Genomic DNA, 18,788 nt, shown 5'->3' with positions numbered 1-18,788 from the left:
GTGCTTTATCCTACCAGATACCCTTGAGTTTTGTTCCACAGTACTAGCAAGAGGTGTGAGAAGGCCTGGTTTCAAAATTAACCTGCAAACATCAAGCTGGTGAAACTTTGCCTACAAACAATAATTTTATTTGCTAATAAAGGATAGAAAATATGGCCAATTCCTTGCCCATTTACCTCAGCTGAGGATATTTTCTAGCAGGTCCAGCGCAAAACATCAAGTGTAACACAGAGTTGAACAGTTGTTGAATACAGCTCTGAAAAGCAGACAGTGCTAGTGCCAGCTGTGTTTGCTTTGGGTCATCTCTGTATCCCTGCACACTATGATCCTTACACAATCATTTACGTCTATTTTCTTTCCTAGAACAATTTGCTTCACACTGATGTAACTAGGATTAAAGCAACATCTATACAATATGTAGTAATTTCAGCCGATGTGTCCTTTTAGAACTTATGGGGCCGGGGGGGAAGTGAGTTAAAATACGGTGTAATAAATGACCACATACTCCTCAGCTATATGGAGTGCTAAATGGGAGCATTAACTAAATACTGACAGCCTGAGCAAATATTCATTATACAGTGTCACAACATTTTACCTCCAGCACAGCAGTGGAGAGACACATGCTAATAATATCTTAAGACACATCTAGTCTCCTGCTGATGTGGCAAATTTGATGACCAGATGAGGAGAGCAGCCTTCAGAGCCTGTGCTTTAAGACCTGAAGTCACGGCCAAGGATCTGTGCTTTTCTCCAGATTAATCTGGACTAAAATCCTGGAGAAAACAAACATTTTAGAGAGAGGAAGACATCCACCTAATTACTCAGAGGTAGAAAGATCACTCGATTTYTTTTCCAGAGACAGCAATTTCTTTTACAACCAAAGTTTTATTTTTGCTGTTTTTTTTGGGGGAAGGAAAAAAAAAAAATATTGATCTCTGAACAACAGATGCAGTCCTCCTGTGTCTGCTCTAATTTACAACAATGCATACTACTCCTCTAAATATAATATGCATAAATGCATATTCTTCAACATAACCAAATATCTAAAGGCRTTGTCCTGCCTGAGGAAGCCTGCTAGATTTTGCTTAAAATGCAATAATTRTAGTTCTATAGTAGAACTACAGAATATGGAAAGGAAATGTCTATGCCTTATTTTATTCAGCTTCCCCCACCTCGCCATGGAGGGTGGGGCAGGGTAGGGATAGGGAAGGTCCCTTTGGAAAGGCCCAGCTTTACCTCCCCCTCTGGTTGAGATTAATTCTATGCCATTTCTGCTCTTATCAGTGAAATGTGCATTCTCTCCTAACCTTCAGGATACTTTAACTTCAGTTTACCTGAAAATTATTTTTCTGTTAGCCARGCATATTTAGAACAATAAAAGAAAAACAAACAATCCCAGACTACTTTCCCACACAGAATATAAACTTTGAAGACAATGAAACATTTGACATCTGTACTCCCTAAAAAAAAAAGCTGGCAGCCATTCTGTTTCCATTCTCACCCTTGTCTGGTCTTTCAGTTTTGTGCCTTTTCTTTCCACATTTCTGTGCACACAYGATGTCTACAGAAACCTAGGGCTTAATCCATGGCGAGCTCCTAAGAATTGTTCTGGCTGTAACTAGATAAGTGACTTTCAGAAGCTTTAGCATTAGCTCTGCYTCTATCCCCTGCAAGAAATTAATGCTGGTCCCTTATAGGTCCAATTTCATAAAGGTATATGCACCTTCTCAACCGTTCTCATTCCCCCTGAAGGATGAGGGCAGGAGGGAAGCAGAGGAAAGAGAAACAAGTAAGAGAAGTTAATAAAGACCAAGACTTGCACCTTGGGCTGTTGCAGTAATTTACTGACTAATTAAAAAGTCTAATTAAATGGAACATGTTTTCAGGCTCTGGTATACCCCCCAGTGTTTCATTGTATTGAAAAACACTGAACTTCAAAGCAAGGCCTATTAGATTTGTGGAAGCAGAGCACTTGATGAGTTCCTCAAAACACTGAGATGCACAGTAAATAACTAAACATTTCAAGTGCAAACATAAGCATGTGTGTGGCACTCCAGCTGTAAATACACCCCTGCATGCTGATCAAGATTATGAACCCTGTTGACAGAAACTGGATTCCTCTTCCCGATGCTTTGTATGCAGATATTTCATTTAAGACAAACTCTGCTATAAGAAGTGTTTTTGTAGTTCTCTCCCTTATTTCTGTTGCTTTGGATATTTGCATAGGAACAAGCTCTTTTCCTTAGAAGCCCATTCTTTACCTGCAGCCACAATACTTCCACTGAAAAATTAATGTGATGTCACCGAGGCAAATCAAAAGCGGATATTCTGTTTAGAAACTGTTGATGCTTAGGGCGCTATTTTAATAATGAGGGATTGCAGGTACCCTGATAATTAGTTCGCTATGGAGCTTCTCTGGTGCCGTCAGGCTTTAAGATGAGTAGCAACTCGGAAAAGTCCAAATCCTCCCCCTTTAGATTTAAACCTGTTTCCCTCCTCTTTCAGAGTTTTAATCCCACCCGCAGCCTTCCTTTCATTCCTGTAGTGCATCGGAAAAGTCACCCTCAGTTTCAGTCCACCTTAACTTCAATCACAAGAGGCAACATTAGCCACTAGTGCATTTCTGCACTGAATTTTATTGTAGTTGCAATTAAGAACTCTGTCCCATCTCTTCCATCTAAAGGCACGTCATTTGCTGTCACTGAAACATTAGAAGCCTCTTTCCTTCTGCACCTCCAACACATCCCTCACACGCCACAAGGCCTCGGCCCCTGCTTCCCAGCTTCAGGCTGGGGGACACATTGGCCACTCTCAAACGTGCCTTTCCCAAACAGGGCTCCAATATCCTTCTGCAAGGGAGCACTACAGCCCAGCCACCGGCCCCTCCTGCAGGGCCCACCCGGGGAGCGGCCTGCTGAGCCGCGGGCAGACACAGCGCATCCRCCACGGCCTTGTCCGTTAGGCCAGAGACCTGCACTAACCAGAMACATTCATGTAAAACAGTAACAAAGCAGACGCTAGAGGGTCAAAAAATACAACATAATATTGTCAGAGTTGAGGGGTTTTTTTCTTTTAAAGAAAACCCATGATTTCCTCCTTTTAAATAAATCTATGATTATGGAAGGACCATTAGAACCAGGGGGCATTTGCTATTAGAGCYGGATGGCCTCAACTAGTGAAATGAACTAGTAGATAAAGGAAAGAACTGATGAAAACCCTAATAAGGTTGTAGTAAGGTATACTTGTAAGGAAGAAGGCTGAAAGACTCGCACCTTAACCTCCCTAGTGCAAGAGTTGTGTCTCGGCAGAAGAAAGCAAACTTTTAGGGCAAACTTTTAGGTCTTGGCATTGTAGAATCACTGAAGTTACAATCTGATTTCCTGTTGAAAAGAGTGAGGTTCTAAACAAATACTTTATTTATGAGTGAAATCTAGATATTAAGTCATATTCTTCCAAGCTTACTATGCCACTATTCCACAAGACAAGGCTAATAAAAGTATTTTGCTAGTAGTAGGCAGCACAGTGTGGTAAACACAGCAATAATTTGTATTTAAGCTTATTTCAAATTTTAACAATTTGTTTTAATCAAAGAGGTTTTTGGTATAATAAGAAACCAGAGAACACAGTTATATCTGTAGGATACCAGAAGATTTAGATGACTTTGTTCCTATAGCAGTCTGGAAATAAGCAGAAAGGATAACATCTTAGCAAAATTGACTAATGAAAGAATATAGATTTTTTTTCTGAAAACAAATATTAGTTTCAGTGCTTTTCAAGATCTTGCCTTTTTTTATTTCATATTCTTACAAAATGATCACTAGGCAATAAAGAATTTATTTCAAGTAAAATYCGTAAGTGAGCCCCTGCTGACCCCTAGACTCAGCATATTTGAAAGTGTCATGAATTAATCTCAAGAAGCAAAAGCAGCCACCTAAAAAATTAAAGCATCAGGAATCTCTAGTCATCATCTCCATGGCTGGTAACAGCCCCTGAACCATCTACAAGTGTTTCTTGCCTTTCTTTTGCCTTTTTAAGAAGACAAATGATTTCATATCTTTTTAAGGGAAGGGAGAGAGTAGAGAGGAAAAAAAAGAGAGAGATAAGGGAGAAAAAGAAAAAAAAAGAAACCTAAGCAGCTTAAGAGATGGTGGTGAAAATGTCACCTTAGTATTTCTGATGATATTGCAAGTAGTGAGAGGTGGATAAGCAAGAGCTAAGTGGGATCCAAGTGCCATTTTCTACACTGCAGGAAACTTTGCAGGCAGCATAAGATAAATTGCTCTAGTCATAGGTCATCTTTAATGTTTATAGAGCACTTTCCTTGTGAATGATCCCAGAGTGAGTCATGAATGTTATAAACAAATTATGCTAACATTATATAGAGGTTTGTACTTGCCAAAAATACCAATAAAAGGAATTCAGTATGCAAATGCTACACACTGCAGCTTCTTGGCTAAATAAGAATTCTGCCTTCAGAGACTGAAAAATTACTTGGCAAAACTGTAACTGACCTAAGTTTAATCTTTTCCTACCATATCTCAAATAGGAATTATATTAGTCCAAAGAAATGCATCTTATCCCTGGCTCCTGGACAAGACTGATCTTTGCCTCCCTTCTACTCTTCAGCAGAGCGGGTAGTTTGGTCACTAGAAAAAGCTTGACTTTCACATTCAACACCCCTGTTAGTCACATTTGCCTTGCTGGCCAGTTACTATGGGCAAGTTATTCACAGCAAGCTCCCGTTCACTTCACTGTTCTCACTCCAACATACAACCTGAAGAAACAGCAACTTGGATCGCACAATCCACCTTGCAGCAAGGCAACTCTGTGACAGAGGCACCAACAAATATCAACTCAAAAGGGAAAAAAAAAAAAATCAAATAGTCAAAACAAGCCATTCTCTTTCCTTCTACCTCTGCTGTGCCCCCATCTCGGAAGAGAATATTCTCCAGCAGGCTAAGAATCAGACTAACTTGGTTCCTACCATCAACATGGAAACAGCTAGAGCACAGGTTTAGTGGGTATTCCTGTAAAATGTCTCCTCTTGCATGTTTAAAAACCCAGCCGTGAAAACCGGAACCACATCCTGATTCATCAAATCTCTTGGTGGAGAAGTGTTTCAATGAGCTGTTTTATATTTTCACATACATAATTCAGCTCTTGGGCTATAAATTTAACCTGTCAGTGTCCAGGAGGAGGTGGARGCTCCTTTCTTACAGAAGCATCTTGCAGGAAGCCCCTGGATCAGCTCACACCACTTTAAGGAACTTCCTACAGGAGGCTAGAGATTTTTCAGCTATTTCTAGAAACAAAAAGCTGAAGTTTCTTTGGCAGTTTTTCTAGTACTACTGTTCATGTTGAAATGATTCATTTTGTTCAGAAGAGCAACAAAATCTACTTTATTCTCTGGTGCCTTATTGCTTCGAGCATCCTTGCTTTCCAAATGAAGCTCACTTGACTCTAACTGCACTTTAACTACTACAAAGTCAGGAAATTGTGCCCCGCTCAAACAGTATTAGGTCACTTCAGGTTGTGGATAAATGAGCACAATTTAGCTGTTAACTCATTTTCCTCGCTTTCTTTATTGAGGTTTTGGGTTCTCATATACTATGAAAAAGGACACCATGATATACAGCACGTCCACGTTCCTGGCTATCTGGAGTTCAGTGATATTCTAGGAGAAAGACACAGTGATTTATTTATAGATTTCTTTTCCCATCATTTCCMTTTCACAACAGAAGAGCTGTGGCATAGAGGGACATCAGAGACACAGGGAAGAAACACAAGACCGGCTGCATCTGTAACTACTGGGCCTGCAATGCACTCTCCCAAGAAGTTTGGCCCTGATGAATAAGGAAACTAAGCACTTTTCAACATGATTGAAGACATCACTAGTGAGTGCACATACAGAGTTTTTAATTATTATTGAACACTTAAAAATATTGTTCACCTTTTGAAAACCAATGCCCTCTGATCAGTCCACCCCTGCCAAAGAAAGCCTCTCCACTCTCAGAGTTATGGAGTACTAAGAACCCAACCACTGTTTAAAGTTTTCATCGCAAATAAGTCCGTTAGAGGTTTACTATCATATTTTTATCATAACATTTCAGGGAAATCCGGAAAGTACCATCTGCTAAGAAACAGACTCTCCTCCAAATAAAGCAGTGTTTTTATCATCTTCTGACCAGATATCCATTACATYAAAAATAAAGAAAAAAACAGGACTAACACCAAACAAGAGTTAMAATTGCTCATGAATAACCTCACTGCTTATGAATAACCTGCTCATGAATAACCTCAAAAACTTCTCCAGTTTTATGGCATTTAGCTTTCTATCACTCAGAATGAAATAGGTTTTTCCCATTTCTCAAATAAACAGCTAATACCTCAGAGTTTATTCTACTAATTAGGATCACTCAGAAAAATAAGCCCCTCAGTAAATACAGTAAACATATCTGGAGACTACAGCTCTCCAAATTAATCATTATTTGTACTAAATATGCAATATTTTCCAATTTTAAAAGATTAACTCTCACTAACACATTTATCCTATAACATTGTATACTATTCCCTCCAGATGCAGAGGAGAAACAGAGCTTCCAGAAAATAACAAAAAAAAAAACAAACAAAAACAACAACAAAAAAAACTAACAAAAATTTTACCTCTAGCACAAACTGAGTTACTTGTTTTAATCATGAGAACCTAATATGAAATTATGAAAGCTACCAAAAAAATCTGAAAGACACCTTAAAACCATACCTCTATAAAACCATAAGAGATTATGAACAATAGCCAGTAAATAAATTGAAAAATAGCTCAAAACACAGGAGGCTGATCCACACCAGTGGCAAAACACATACAACGGATAAAAAGAACAAAAAGAGTAACAACATTTACTTAAGGAGAACACTGTATAGCCATCAAACCCAGAGAAATACATTCAAAATGGTAGCTGAATTTTGTGGCAACTTATCCAAATGACTCCAAAGATTTTGTCACCAGACACTCACRAAGTTCCTCATCTCCACAGACTCATTTCCAATCCACACATTCCCATCCTTACCTGGGATCAAAGTTAAAGGCTGTGTTAGTGCCAATTCCAAAAGCAGAGGCTGAATTCCTCCTCTTAGGCTTAAGGCCTGTATTACTACTAAATGTTTTAAATAATTCTTCAGTGATTCAAAACTCCCTTTAAATCATTAAAACTTTGGACTTCACAATATAAAACCTTCCTTAACACTTAATGCAACACCCACCTCAACAACAGGCACCCAAAATACAGCTCTGGATGGCCCATGCGAGGCTTAAGAACCTCCATGAGGTTCCCTCCAGGTGCAGCCAATCTGCCCGTTCCCCTCCCCAGCTTTTACCCTGCTAAGGAGGCAGAAGAGAACATGCAGGGACTGCTCCAGCGTCAGGTGAATATAATTAGCACCATCTACAATAAGAAAAAAAAAAAAAAAAAAAAAAAAAAAAACCACAGGGGCAAAACCATCTCAATAAGAAAACAAAAACAGGAGCAGCGGGAAGCTGGAAAAATACTACGCAAATTCTTAAGTACTTTATTGTATTGTTACAATAATGCAGTCATATATAGTGTTATTGTATTATACTAATGCAACRCTGTGCTCTAGACAGTATGACTTTACTGTAAGAATGCTAAGGATTAAGTGGCCCCTGATGCCTGAAATTCACGCGAAGCTGCCAGAAGGCATCAGGACTACTGGCCATCAGGGAGGACCCTAGGCTGGCGCTAATAATCTAGAGATCAATGGACCAGCATGCTAAGATCTAGGGACCTGCTTCGTAACACCACCGATCTCGTGGATATATCTCCTTATAGGTCACTTTAATCTTACCAAGGACCCCAAAACAGGCCTAAGGTAATTTTCTTTAAGTGTTTTGGGACCTTCAGTAAAATTTTGGTTTGTTTCCTGTTTCACCAGTTCTTTTACTCCTATATCTCTAGTAATACCAGTAAGAAGAGGTATCTTGAAGTGAAATTCAGTGAAGCAGACTAAGCAACAAATGAACTTCACCTGTATGAATTAGATTGCTAGGGTGTTTCAGGTGTTCCTCTGCAAGTGTTACAGGCAAAATGTTAAGGATTCAGCCCTATTATCCATTTAGGGCTGTTTGAATGCACTTTGTAGAACGCTTTGTGAACACCAGAAGAACAAAAGGAGCATTGTGCACCCTCAGCCCCCAAAGACAATACGAAAACTAGTCTATCTAAAACCTGCTGAAAAAGACGAAGTTTTAAAAAGGGGAGTAAACTGGCCTATCGATAAATAACAATAAAATCTATGTGCCTTCAGAGGAAGCACACATGTATGTGATGAGAGATGCTTTTCATTAGTGTGTGCTGACCTATTCATATCATTATTACTTGAGAATTCTTATCAYTAGTATCTATAAAATCAGTGTCATATTTCAGAACATGTCAACCACACAGGTTACTCATTATTCACCAATGGATAAAAATAAGCTAAACAGATAATGTCACTTGCCAGCTTTTTTTTTAAGCAAGCCAAATCTCAGGATATTTTAAGAATAGAAGGTTTATGGTGGCCTATATAGAAATTAATATACAGATACAGCAACCAATGCTTCTAGCACAGAAGTTAAAAAAAAAAAAAAATGGATTTTTTTTTTGAATCCAGTTTACAGAAAGGTGGCTGCAAGCTGAGTTAAGTAGATCTTTTTTTTCAGTCTGATGTACAGCTGCTTGTACTTAGAATATCTGTAACATCCTGCTTGAGAGAGAGAAAAAAAATAGGCTGGTTAATATTTTCTTCCATGCTTTGGGGATATATAGCTATTTAGGTTGCTTAAAAGTGCCACATCTTTTCTTATAATAAAAATACATTAATTAGAAAAGACAGCATGTCTCTTCTTAAAAGCAGACACATTTTAATGACCGTTAAGTTTTCTGGTTTCTTGGGGAATGGAGATTAATAGAAGAGCAGGCTCCCCTGCAGCAATAGAAAGCTCAGTGCTCTTTGAAATATCCTAAATGTAGCTGATAATCAAGGACACAAATAATTTTCTACTGCTAAAAGAAAAATGTGACTGTTACCTTAATATTTACTTTAACCTTTGGTAATGTCAAAGGCATGATAATCACAATATGTAAGGATCTGACAGGGATAGGACCGTGGCCAGTGTACTTGCTTCACGATGCCTCTTCCTGCTKGTGGTCACTGCCTCAGGAGCACGACGTGATCTATGAAAGTCCTGGTTTTATTTACACTGTGGGCAGTAAGAGATGCCTACCAGTATCTCATATTCAATCTCAGGCTTTGAGATACTTGATACAGGCCTTGATACTCAGGCTCTGTAAGCATTAGAAGACTTCAGTGATTTTAGCAACCCAACAGCTTCTTTAATATGAAGTGTCACCAACCCATCGTCACTCTTGTCCTATTCTTGCAGAGTTGTACGCAGGTGAGAGGGATTTGCCTGCATCAGGAGAGCTCTCTCTCTTCCTCCCTTTTCTCCATACATTTATACACAGATCACAATCAGATCACAACCCCTGGAGGACATTTTTCATGAGATTCCCTTCCAAGATGCATCTTCTGCACACATCTTGTTACACTATCTTAAATCAATAATGATACAGTCTGAAAAGGAAAATCTGATACAGAAAAAAGTTTCATTTTAGATCTTCTTGCGTAGAGGTGAGATGCAAAAGAGGAGGCTCAGAGAGCTGGGTATATAATGCAATAGTATTTGGGAGCCTCCACAAATAAGAGAAATGGTGAAAAGAATACAGAACAACGAATCTTAAAGTTCACAAAAACAATAATTTCCATTGACTGCAGGAGGCATTCAGGATGAAAGGGAAAAAAAAGCTTTCTGGGAAGAATGAACTTATTGTGAAAAAGAAGAAAAGACAACTTCTAATGGAAATGTATTCAGAAATTCCTTAAAACAATCATGCATGCATCTCAGCATATATTATAAAAAAAAAAAAAAAAAAGCACAAATTAACCTCAGAAAACACTATCTTCTTCTCAGAGCGCTTTTAAGAATCCTCAATAGGCAATCTGTTAGTTAAAAATACTGTGAAATGCTCCACGGCATCACTTGTTAGCCAGGCTGTGTGAGAGAAGGGCAAAATGAGCCAACTTCAAAGGATGGAAAAGAACATTCTCCCRAATCACTTCAGTAATTTGAAGAGGMCTGGAGTTTTCTCTCAGGTTTGACCTGCACACAGGTGCAAACGAGAAGGTATTTACCCCGATGCCATGAACTCGCTGAAGAACATGGCTAAGCTAACAACGCACCTGGAGACTTTTGTTCAAGAGAACAGCTGCAAGGACAGCCAAAGGACACCAAGGGAAACCGTCGTTTCACTGTGGCTTTTAAAAAAGAGAATGCTCAAATCAAGGATAGTCGGTTTATTGGTGCTCAGGAAATGCTCATCCTAAGGAAAAAAAGACTATAATCAAGGGAATAGAAATCTTTAAGAGAAACATTCAAAGTATTGAAGTTCAAATGTTCACTCTGACAAGGTAGAACATCTAAGCAAAAAACATTCAGAGAATATTATGTACTTAAGTTGGGAAAACAAATTCATAACTAAAATTCTAGTAGTTTAATCACTGTAAGCCCTGAATTAAAGCTGCTCACCATTTATTGCTAGCAGCTTTTCTTTCCATCCTGTTTCAGTTTTTGGTATCCTGCAGGCTTTACATACTTCTTTTTTAGAACAAATAAAACTTATATTTAGTTCTAGGCTAATCATTTGTCTCTTACTCCTACAGTTAATTTCTTCAAACTAGCGGGGTATTTTCTCCAGGACACTTATGCTCTGTCTGCATTTGGGAATTTCTACACTGTGACATAAGCCACAGCAACTCTTTCATCTTCCAATAAATTTCTCACAGGTTTCCTTGGCTTGGATTGTGTGCCTGTGTGTGTGTGTGTGTGTGTGTGTGTGTGGCTGTGGATGTTGTTTTTCAGCTTTCTGGGGTCTGTGATGATGATGATGATGATGCAGTCTCCTTATCAAGTGTAAGAATCCTACTCATAAATTTCAATCCATTGTGGATGATTTCCTTTGCTGAAACTCAGCACTCCAATTTGAAAGAAAGCTTAGATTAATTCARAGATCACAAAAGTCTCTGGAAAGCTTCCCCTCCATATCAGGGAGTTGTGTTTCGTGCCCCTCACTAGCCCAGATTCTCTTCATTCATCAACCCAATAAATGCAAAGGGATGGACTTGGAAAGCTAGCTTTAATCTTTCCAGCCTGAAAGATTAAACTGAAAAATCCGCTGCATTCCGTTTGTTACAGGGTTTATTGATCGTGGGATGCGGTTATGCCCTAAGTAGGAGTGACCTGCGATTTATATTCCACTGACCTTGAAATCATATGTTCCAGGCAAAAATAAGCATGAAAAGGTTTTGTGCACTCCAAAATGCACTCCATCTCAAAATAACTAAGGAACAGTTTACATGGCTATACCTGTGCAGGACCTACAGCTTCCAAAGTGCATCTTTATTCTCATTCTTTAACTTACTTGATTTAATTACATTCAGCTACTTTGAAGATACCCAGAAAAAAAATATTTCAAGAAATAGGTATTAACATAAGCTCACGCTTTTATATCCTTCTGTATCTGCAGGCCTCACATCACATCAAATGACAACTCATCTGCATGTTGTCTAATCTTTAGACGGGTGACGGGCTGTTTTGTTGCACTAAAATACAGAGAGCAAATCATTTCCATTGCTGTAAGAAAAGCCCATATTCAATTTTATCCCTCAAAAAAGAAGCAAAACTGCCACCGTAAAATAGCAAACTCCATATTTGCTTTCCTGAAGAACTAACAGCAACAACCAGAAGTTAGGAAACGAAATGCTCCAGCTGCTCTTTTAAGCCGCTGAGCTCTGCTTCCACAGGCAGAATGGCAGGGAAYGCGGTTAAGAACCTAGACCCTCCTTCTGCAAAGCGTCCTGCCAGCCTCAGAATGACATGGGCCTCACATTTCTTTACCTTTAAAGCAAGCCTTAAGGAGCAAAGTTTTTAGATGTGGGCTTACAAAAGAACAACAGGAACAGAGAAAATAGTCTTCCTCTTCATAACAATTCTTTGTTATTGGATAATCACGAATTTTAACTACTTACAAATGCATAAAGGGAGGTGAAAAATGCATGCATGAAATGTTATTTCAGAAGAATTATCATTTATTTTCCTGAACAGTTCATGTATGAATGCATACCAATAATACTGAAGTGCTTTGAGCTGTTTTCTTTCAGAAGATTTTAAAAAAAGACTAAAAAGATCTAAAATACCAACTGTGCATCTGTAAAGTTTAAAAGAGTAGCTCTGTGAGACAAAACAATAAAAACGTGGCAGCTACAGCGAATACGGCAGCCTGATGCCGGGTAATGCGGAGATGAGGCGACGTTCCTATGGCAACTGCCTCTGATTACAGGTGGAGGGAGCTGACATTTCTCCCCTCCATATAAGCTCCCTACAGACGGCACGAGAACCCAGGAAAATGCATCTTTCCTGCAGGTGAAGCACATTTGTGCCTCAGCGTGAATTTCGGAATCCTGTCTCTCAGGCAGCACCACTACTCTGCATCGCTGACACAAGAAGGCTCAAACTGCCACACATGCAGCTCGCTCGATGCCACCAAATTCAAAGGCATTAAACTGTATCAGCCGTCAATTTCAGGCAGTCTCTGGTGTTATTGCAACCCCGGGGATACACTGAATCCCTACGTTTACATTAATTTCTTCCTGTCATATTTTTCCAAAGCCTCTTTTGAGTATGGAATAGGAGGTCACAACTCCTCCTTTTCTCCCCCTGCACCTCATGGAACACCTTGATCCTTCCCAAGCCTTGAGGACTTCCCGAGCAGTCAGTGCCATGTTGGAGGAGCTTCCAAGCCACAGGTTTGGAGCCATTGCTGGCAACRGAGGAGGCTGACAGAAGGGTTAGGACTGTAGGAAACAGTTTCTCTGAGTACTTACCAGCTACTGAATGGAAAAGGGGAGTGTGCCAAGTGCCGGTAGGGCAGGCCCTGCTCACAGCTGCCCTGTGCCACAGAAACCCTGACAGAGTCAGTGGGAAACTGGACTGCACGGAGTAGGGCCCACTGTATCAGGCAGGATGCTCCAAAGCCTCTCTCGTATCAGCGACACGAGGGTATCAGGGCTGGTTCCAAAAGGTGCAGCATCAAGCAGCGATAGCATGAGGGACTACACCAAAATCCAACAAACAGGCCTGGCATGACACACAATCCTGCAGGAGGTGGGAAAGGGGTTGCCAGGAGAGGCAGATTCCCCAGGGCAGAGGGAAGACAAAAGCCCTTCCTGTGATTCCACTGCACGCAGCGCCGGGAAGCTGCAGCCGCGTGGAACCTCCTGCGCACGTTCCTAACTCCCTGAGCTCCAAAGGCCCTCGGTACAGATACGTGTTAGACCAGAGTCACCCTTTCRTATTGCCTAAAGCTGACTGCTTAACACTTACAACACATGGGCCAGATTCCCTATATTTACTATTTCTACAGTTCCTCAAAATAGCATCACTACTAAAAAATATCTTCTGTACTATGCAAGTGAAAGATTGGATTAACAATTTTAAAAATTTTCATTAATAATAAAACATTTCAGCTATATTTTTCAGAAAGTCACGTGTAACCAAAACAACAGTTGTGCAGCAACAACAAAGGAAGCACTTCAACCTTAGCTACAGCTACCACTGCCAAATGAAATTTGTAACTATCTCTATGAACACCCTTTTTTGTTGTTGTTGTTAATTTGGTGTCAAGTCCTAGGCTAGGTTTCCCTTCAGAAAATTCCTAATAGCAATTAAATATTTCAGGTGCATAGGAATTCTAATTATAAGAAGTAATTTTCTTTAGCTGGTCTCTACCGCAAAGTCAGGTTGCCAGAGAGCTTCATATGAAGTTGTAATCTGTGGGGTTTTCTCCATTGTTTTTCACTTGAAAATTCTTCTTTTATAAGGGTCATAAAGGCAACAGTCTGTAAAATCTATTCCAGGTTTTCTCGCTCAGTTGTACTAATCTTCGTATCGTTTTCTTTTTCTAAGAGGCTGATGTCTTTCTTTTTTTCAATTAGAATTCTCTGAATGATTCTTCATGATGTGGAAAGTCTTCATCTCTTCAAGGAATCTGATTCAGTTAACCTAAAGTGACCTCAATTTTGTACACAATAGAAATAATTTGTTTTCTTTACCTCTGCCTTTTAACACAGTCATGCTTAGATGATCTTTTCTGGTAACCTCAGTAGGAACTTAAAGGAGGATTTAGGTAAAACATTATAGGAACAGAAAAGCTAATTGAAATTTCAATAAAAAATTAATTGCCGCATCCCACTACAATAAAGAGGTCAGATCATCCTCTTATGCTCATAGCACACGTGTCAGAAATACATTGATGCAGAAAAAAGACCACTAATGGTACCATTGATCCTGCAAGCATTTGCAATTGGGGGAGGAGAGTAAAACAAAACATTTATTAACCTTGTTCTCACCATAGCACAGCTAGTTTGCCCAGAAAGAAAGGAAATATCTCAACATACAGTATCAGATYTATCCTATTTTAAAGAAACAGTCGTAAAAGTAGGTTATTCTAGGATGCTTCCGAATTCTGAATTTCTGTGGACTAAATCAAGGATGATAGGGAAAATACCCTGGAAGTTTTCCTTGTCTTCCCGTAGGTTTAAGGCCCTGAGGGACAGGCACTCTCATCCTGGTTGTGGTTTCTTCCATTAAAACACATTCACTGCAGAACCCTTTCAGGAATCAACTGCACTGCTGATTACTTTTCCCAACCCCACGTCATCTCGCAGCCGGGGTACCTGCATACCCTTGGCACACTAGGATATTCCCACGTTGCCTCCTCATCACCCGGCACTGTCGGCTGATGTTATCACAGTGTCCCACAGACAGAGTCATTTGCTTATTTTTCTTGCATATCAGCTACAACAGTGATGGGAACCAAATGCAGTACCACTTTACTACTAATGGCCTAAATTTATTACAGCACGAGTATAAAATACCACTCTTTTTTTCTGATCATATTTTCTGATGTCAGGAAGTGTTACTTTATTAGTAATCCCACCTGCTCAGGGCTCATGGACACGTTTTTATTAGGAAAAAAAAAAAAAAAGGTTTATTAAAAATCATTAAGGTGTGCTCCATATTTTGCTATATGGACAGGACTACAAGAGGTCCATTCATATATTTTTCCCAATGTATTTATGAAAATCTTGCCTTTCCATTGCATGCTGCACTTGGATAGGACTGTGTCAATTGCCAACCTAAGCTCTACTTTSTTGCTAACACTAGTTACAACAAAGTAACAAAGAAGAGAAAACTAAATACCAATACTATGCTCAGCTTTAAATCCTGCCTGAAAAGATACTCTTAAGTATTATACTGAGATTAAATCCCCTCAAAGTTAAAATGCTGAGTTCAAAAGCACATTAGCTTAATACAGTACTGTTGTTTTATTATTTTTATATGGATTCCTTCTTTTTTTTCTTCATAGAAATCCTGCCTTTATATAAATTACTTTTTTAAAATTAGCTCATTAAAATATTTGGCTTTAGAACATCCATCTCCTTTTCTTTCTCTGTTGATTTATAAGAAATCAAAATGCAATGTTTCCCTAGAGGCGTAGGAGGGAGTGTAAAATATTGCAGTATCTTTAATAGATGATGTTTCTTGCAGAGGGTGTTGGACAGCAGTGTCAAGTCRCGGGGACTGTGAAGGAACCAAGGAGGGTTTCATGTCCTTGCACTAACTATTCGATTTCCTTTTAGAAACATAAGAGACATGCAAATATGAATATCAGGCATAAAAGACATTAGGGTAACAAAAACTTCACCTGAATCATAGCTGTTTTTGAAAACTATCCATACTAACCATCAGTCTGTGTTTTGGGGGATTTACAATTTTTCCCTGCATCTCTATAAAGGCTGAGCTGTGCTGTGTATGGTGTAMGCAATCTAGAGATGGTGTAAGCAATCACCACAAAAACTACTCTACATCTTTTTGGAGGCACAGGTTTGATAAGCAGATAAGCAGAGCTGAGCACTATTACTTCAAGGGAGAAAGTCAACTAATCATGTGCTATGTAGAAAATCACACAAAGAGCCTAGAGCAAAAAGAAAAGATCAGGGGTCAGAAAGAGGCCTCTTCCCCGCAGTGGAGATGAGCTAATTAAGAAGAAAGATTTCCTTTACTCTTTCCCAAGCAAGTCTYTAGTGTTTTGAAAAGTCACGGGAGAGCTGAACAGCACTGAGCAGGGAGCTGACCAGCACTGAGGCCGCCCCACGTCCTTCCCAGCCTGCCAGGCAAGACCAGCAGAGAGACAGGCCCTTCCCCAGGGCTGGAGAACCCAGGCGGAGGCTAAGGGTTGGCATTGGCAGCGGGGTATTCCCGTGAAAGGGAACACAGCCAGAGGAGAAGCAGCACAGGGAATAACCAGGTGATGCTGAGGCGGCCCCTGGAGCTCTTTTCAGCCCTTTCTTTTTCCCTTGTCTTCTCTCTTTTCAGCAAAGCTGGAAGATAACCTTTTGGCTTCAGTCTGTACGGAAAAGCAGCATGGAAATATGAGAAGGCAATGGCTCCTGCTGCATTACTTCAGGTTTAGGGAAATGACTTGAGTGTTTTTTGTCAGTGAAAAAAAGGGAAAAAAAAAAAAAAGTTTGAATCAAACCTGTCATTGAAATAAACTCAGCATCAGCTTCTTTTCCTAATTTGAAAAAAAGTACAAATTTGGATAAAACTTAGTTATTTCAAGTGTTATTTTCAGCTCATGTATCTTCTACAGATAAGAAATTCATTTCAAGGTAAGGGATGTGGAATTCAGCCCTGGCTCTACACTGCCCCTGCAGGTAAATCTGCCTGTAGCATATGGAGAATGTTAGCAACGACACCAACCTAGACCAAAGGAATTCAGAGAGCCCMGGCTGCTGCTGAGYGYGCGAGCGCCAGGCCACTGYTCRTTTCAGAGCAGGGCAGAAAATCCTRCACAGCATTTCACCTTCACAGGATCACTCTGGGAAGAGAAGCAATGAATGAACTACACTGTGCAAGATGAAGAAGTAAACTAGATGAGATATATTGAAAGACTTCTTTTCCCTCATCATACTGTTAGAGAACCAAAACCTGGTTATGATCACAGCATAGCGTGAAACAAGAGTAGTTTTAATAAAGTCACTRCTAATACTGTTCCCTTAAGCATTTTATCTTCCGGGGCTAAGAAAAAAAAAAAATATATGGTTTGATTTATCCCAGGCAGGGATGACTGGTACCTATCCAATGCTAAGTATTTTTGCAAGGAATGTTGTTCGCTATTCAAAACAGTCAGCTGACTTATTTTCCCTTTGACTGATCAAATTTAGAAATCTGRGGGGGTTTTAAACAACTGTCTTACATATTATATTATTTTTCAGAACTATCCCAGGTGGCACTACTTACCCTTAAGGAATCTAGGTATAAGTTTTGTTCRCTCAAAATCACATTTTAGATTAGGAGACAAAATGAGAATTGAAAACAGATTTCCAATTTCTTTCTCCTAAAAAGGCTGACATTTTTTGCAAGTAGCTTAATACACTATCAAGTATGATCAATGATACTTGCTGATGTGAACACCGTGATTATGCATTAGAGAGCTGCAGTCAGTTTTGGAGGAYCTTTATAATTATTGCACCAGTTCCATACACCGCAGCTGGCTCAAGGGAAGGGCCTGGGATACCTGGATGTGTGTGTTACAGTGTCATTGAAGTGTAGCAYGCAGCAATCTTCCTCACCACTCTCTGCAGTCCCCCTGCAATCCGCAATACCGACCYGGCAGGCCTTGTCCTCGTGCCCTTCCAAGGGAGGACTGCCTGCACATAAAGGGCTGTGGAAAAGCTGCCAGCCCCGAGCTAATTCCCACACAAGGGAAGCTGTATCTGACGCTGGGACCAGGTGAGGGGAGCTGAGGACAAGCTGTGGGACACAAAGGAGAAGGAATTGAAGAGCTCTAATGGAAACTGAAAGGAGGTGCTAAAGAGAAGTGTGGCGGTGATGATGAGAATGGAAGGCAAGCTAACGGGGTACATAACGCTGGCTTGGATAAAAGAGAAGGGACTGACAGATTACAGGACGCCAGAAGGAGATGAAGGTTATGAGGAGTGAGAAATACTGCCTGCATTGTACTGCTACCCTCATGTATTCTGACACAATTTCTCAGGGGARAAGTCAGATCTGTGTAAGAGAGAAAAAAAACTTTGCAAAAAAGTACAGCTATATCAGTGGCCCAGATACATTACTATTTATACAGCCTAAAAAAAAAATCTTGGCGTGGGCCTTCTCCCCTCAAGACTGGCAAGCTTCAAATAGGCCAGCATACTGCTCATCAGACCACTGACACTATATGACAATTTTCTAATGGCATTAAGCTTGTTTCATCGTTTAACTYATTAGTAAAGTTAATGTAAACATTATTGCCTTGTAGTAGCACTAGGATTTTGCATTCCTTTCCACGTTAGTGTCGCAAAGGAAGAGATTTGCAGGTTTCAGGTTTGTCTCACTGGCCAATGGACCTTGAACTCTTCCCCAAATRCCAGAAAGGAGGTCAAAAGTATTTGTTTCCCAAACAGCACCGGTGAGGCTTTTAATTAGAGCATTGTCCTGGAAGATGAAGACATGGAGAAAAAGGAGGTAATTCAACTGACCTCCATATTCTGGGCAAATGATCTGATTAACAAGTTCGTTGGGGAGAAAAACACCACTTTTTGGAGCACCACGT

This window comes from Nothoprocta perdicaria, unplaced genomic scaffold (genome assembly GCF_003342845.1).
Source record: "Nothoprocta perdicaria isolate Ctin4 unplaced genomic scaffold, notPer1 scaffold_56, whole genome shotgun sequence".
Classification (NCBI taxonomy): Eukaryota; Metazoa; Chordata; class Aves; order Tinamiformes; family Tinamidae; genus Nothoprocta; species Nothoprocta perdicaria.
Note: the sequence above shows the minus strand (reverse complement) of the source record.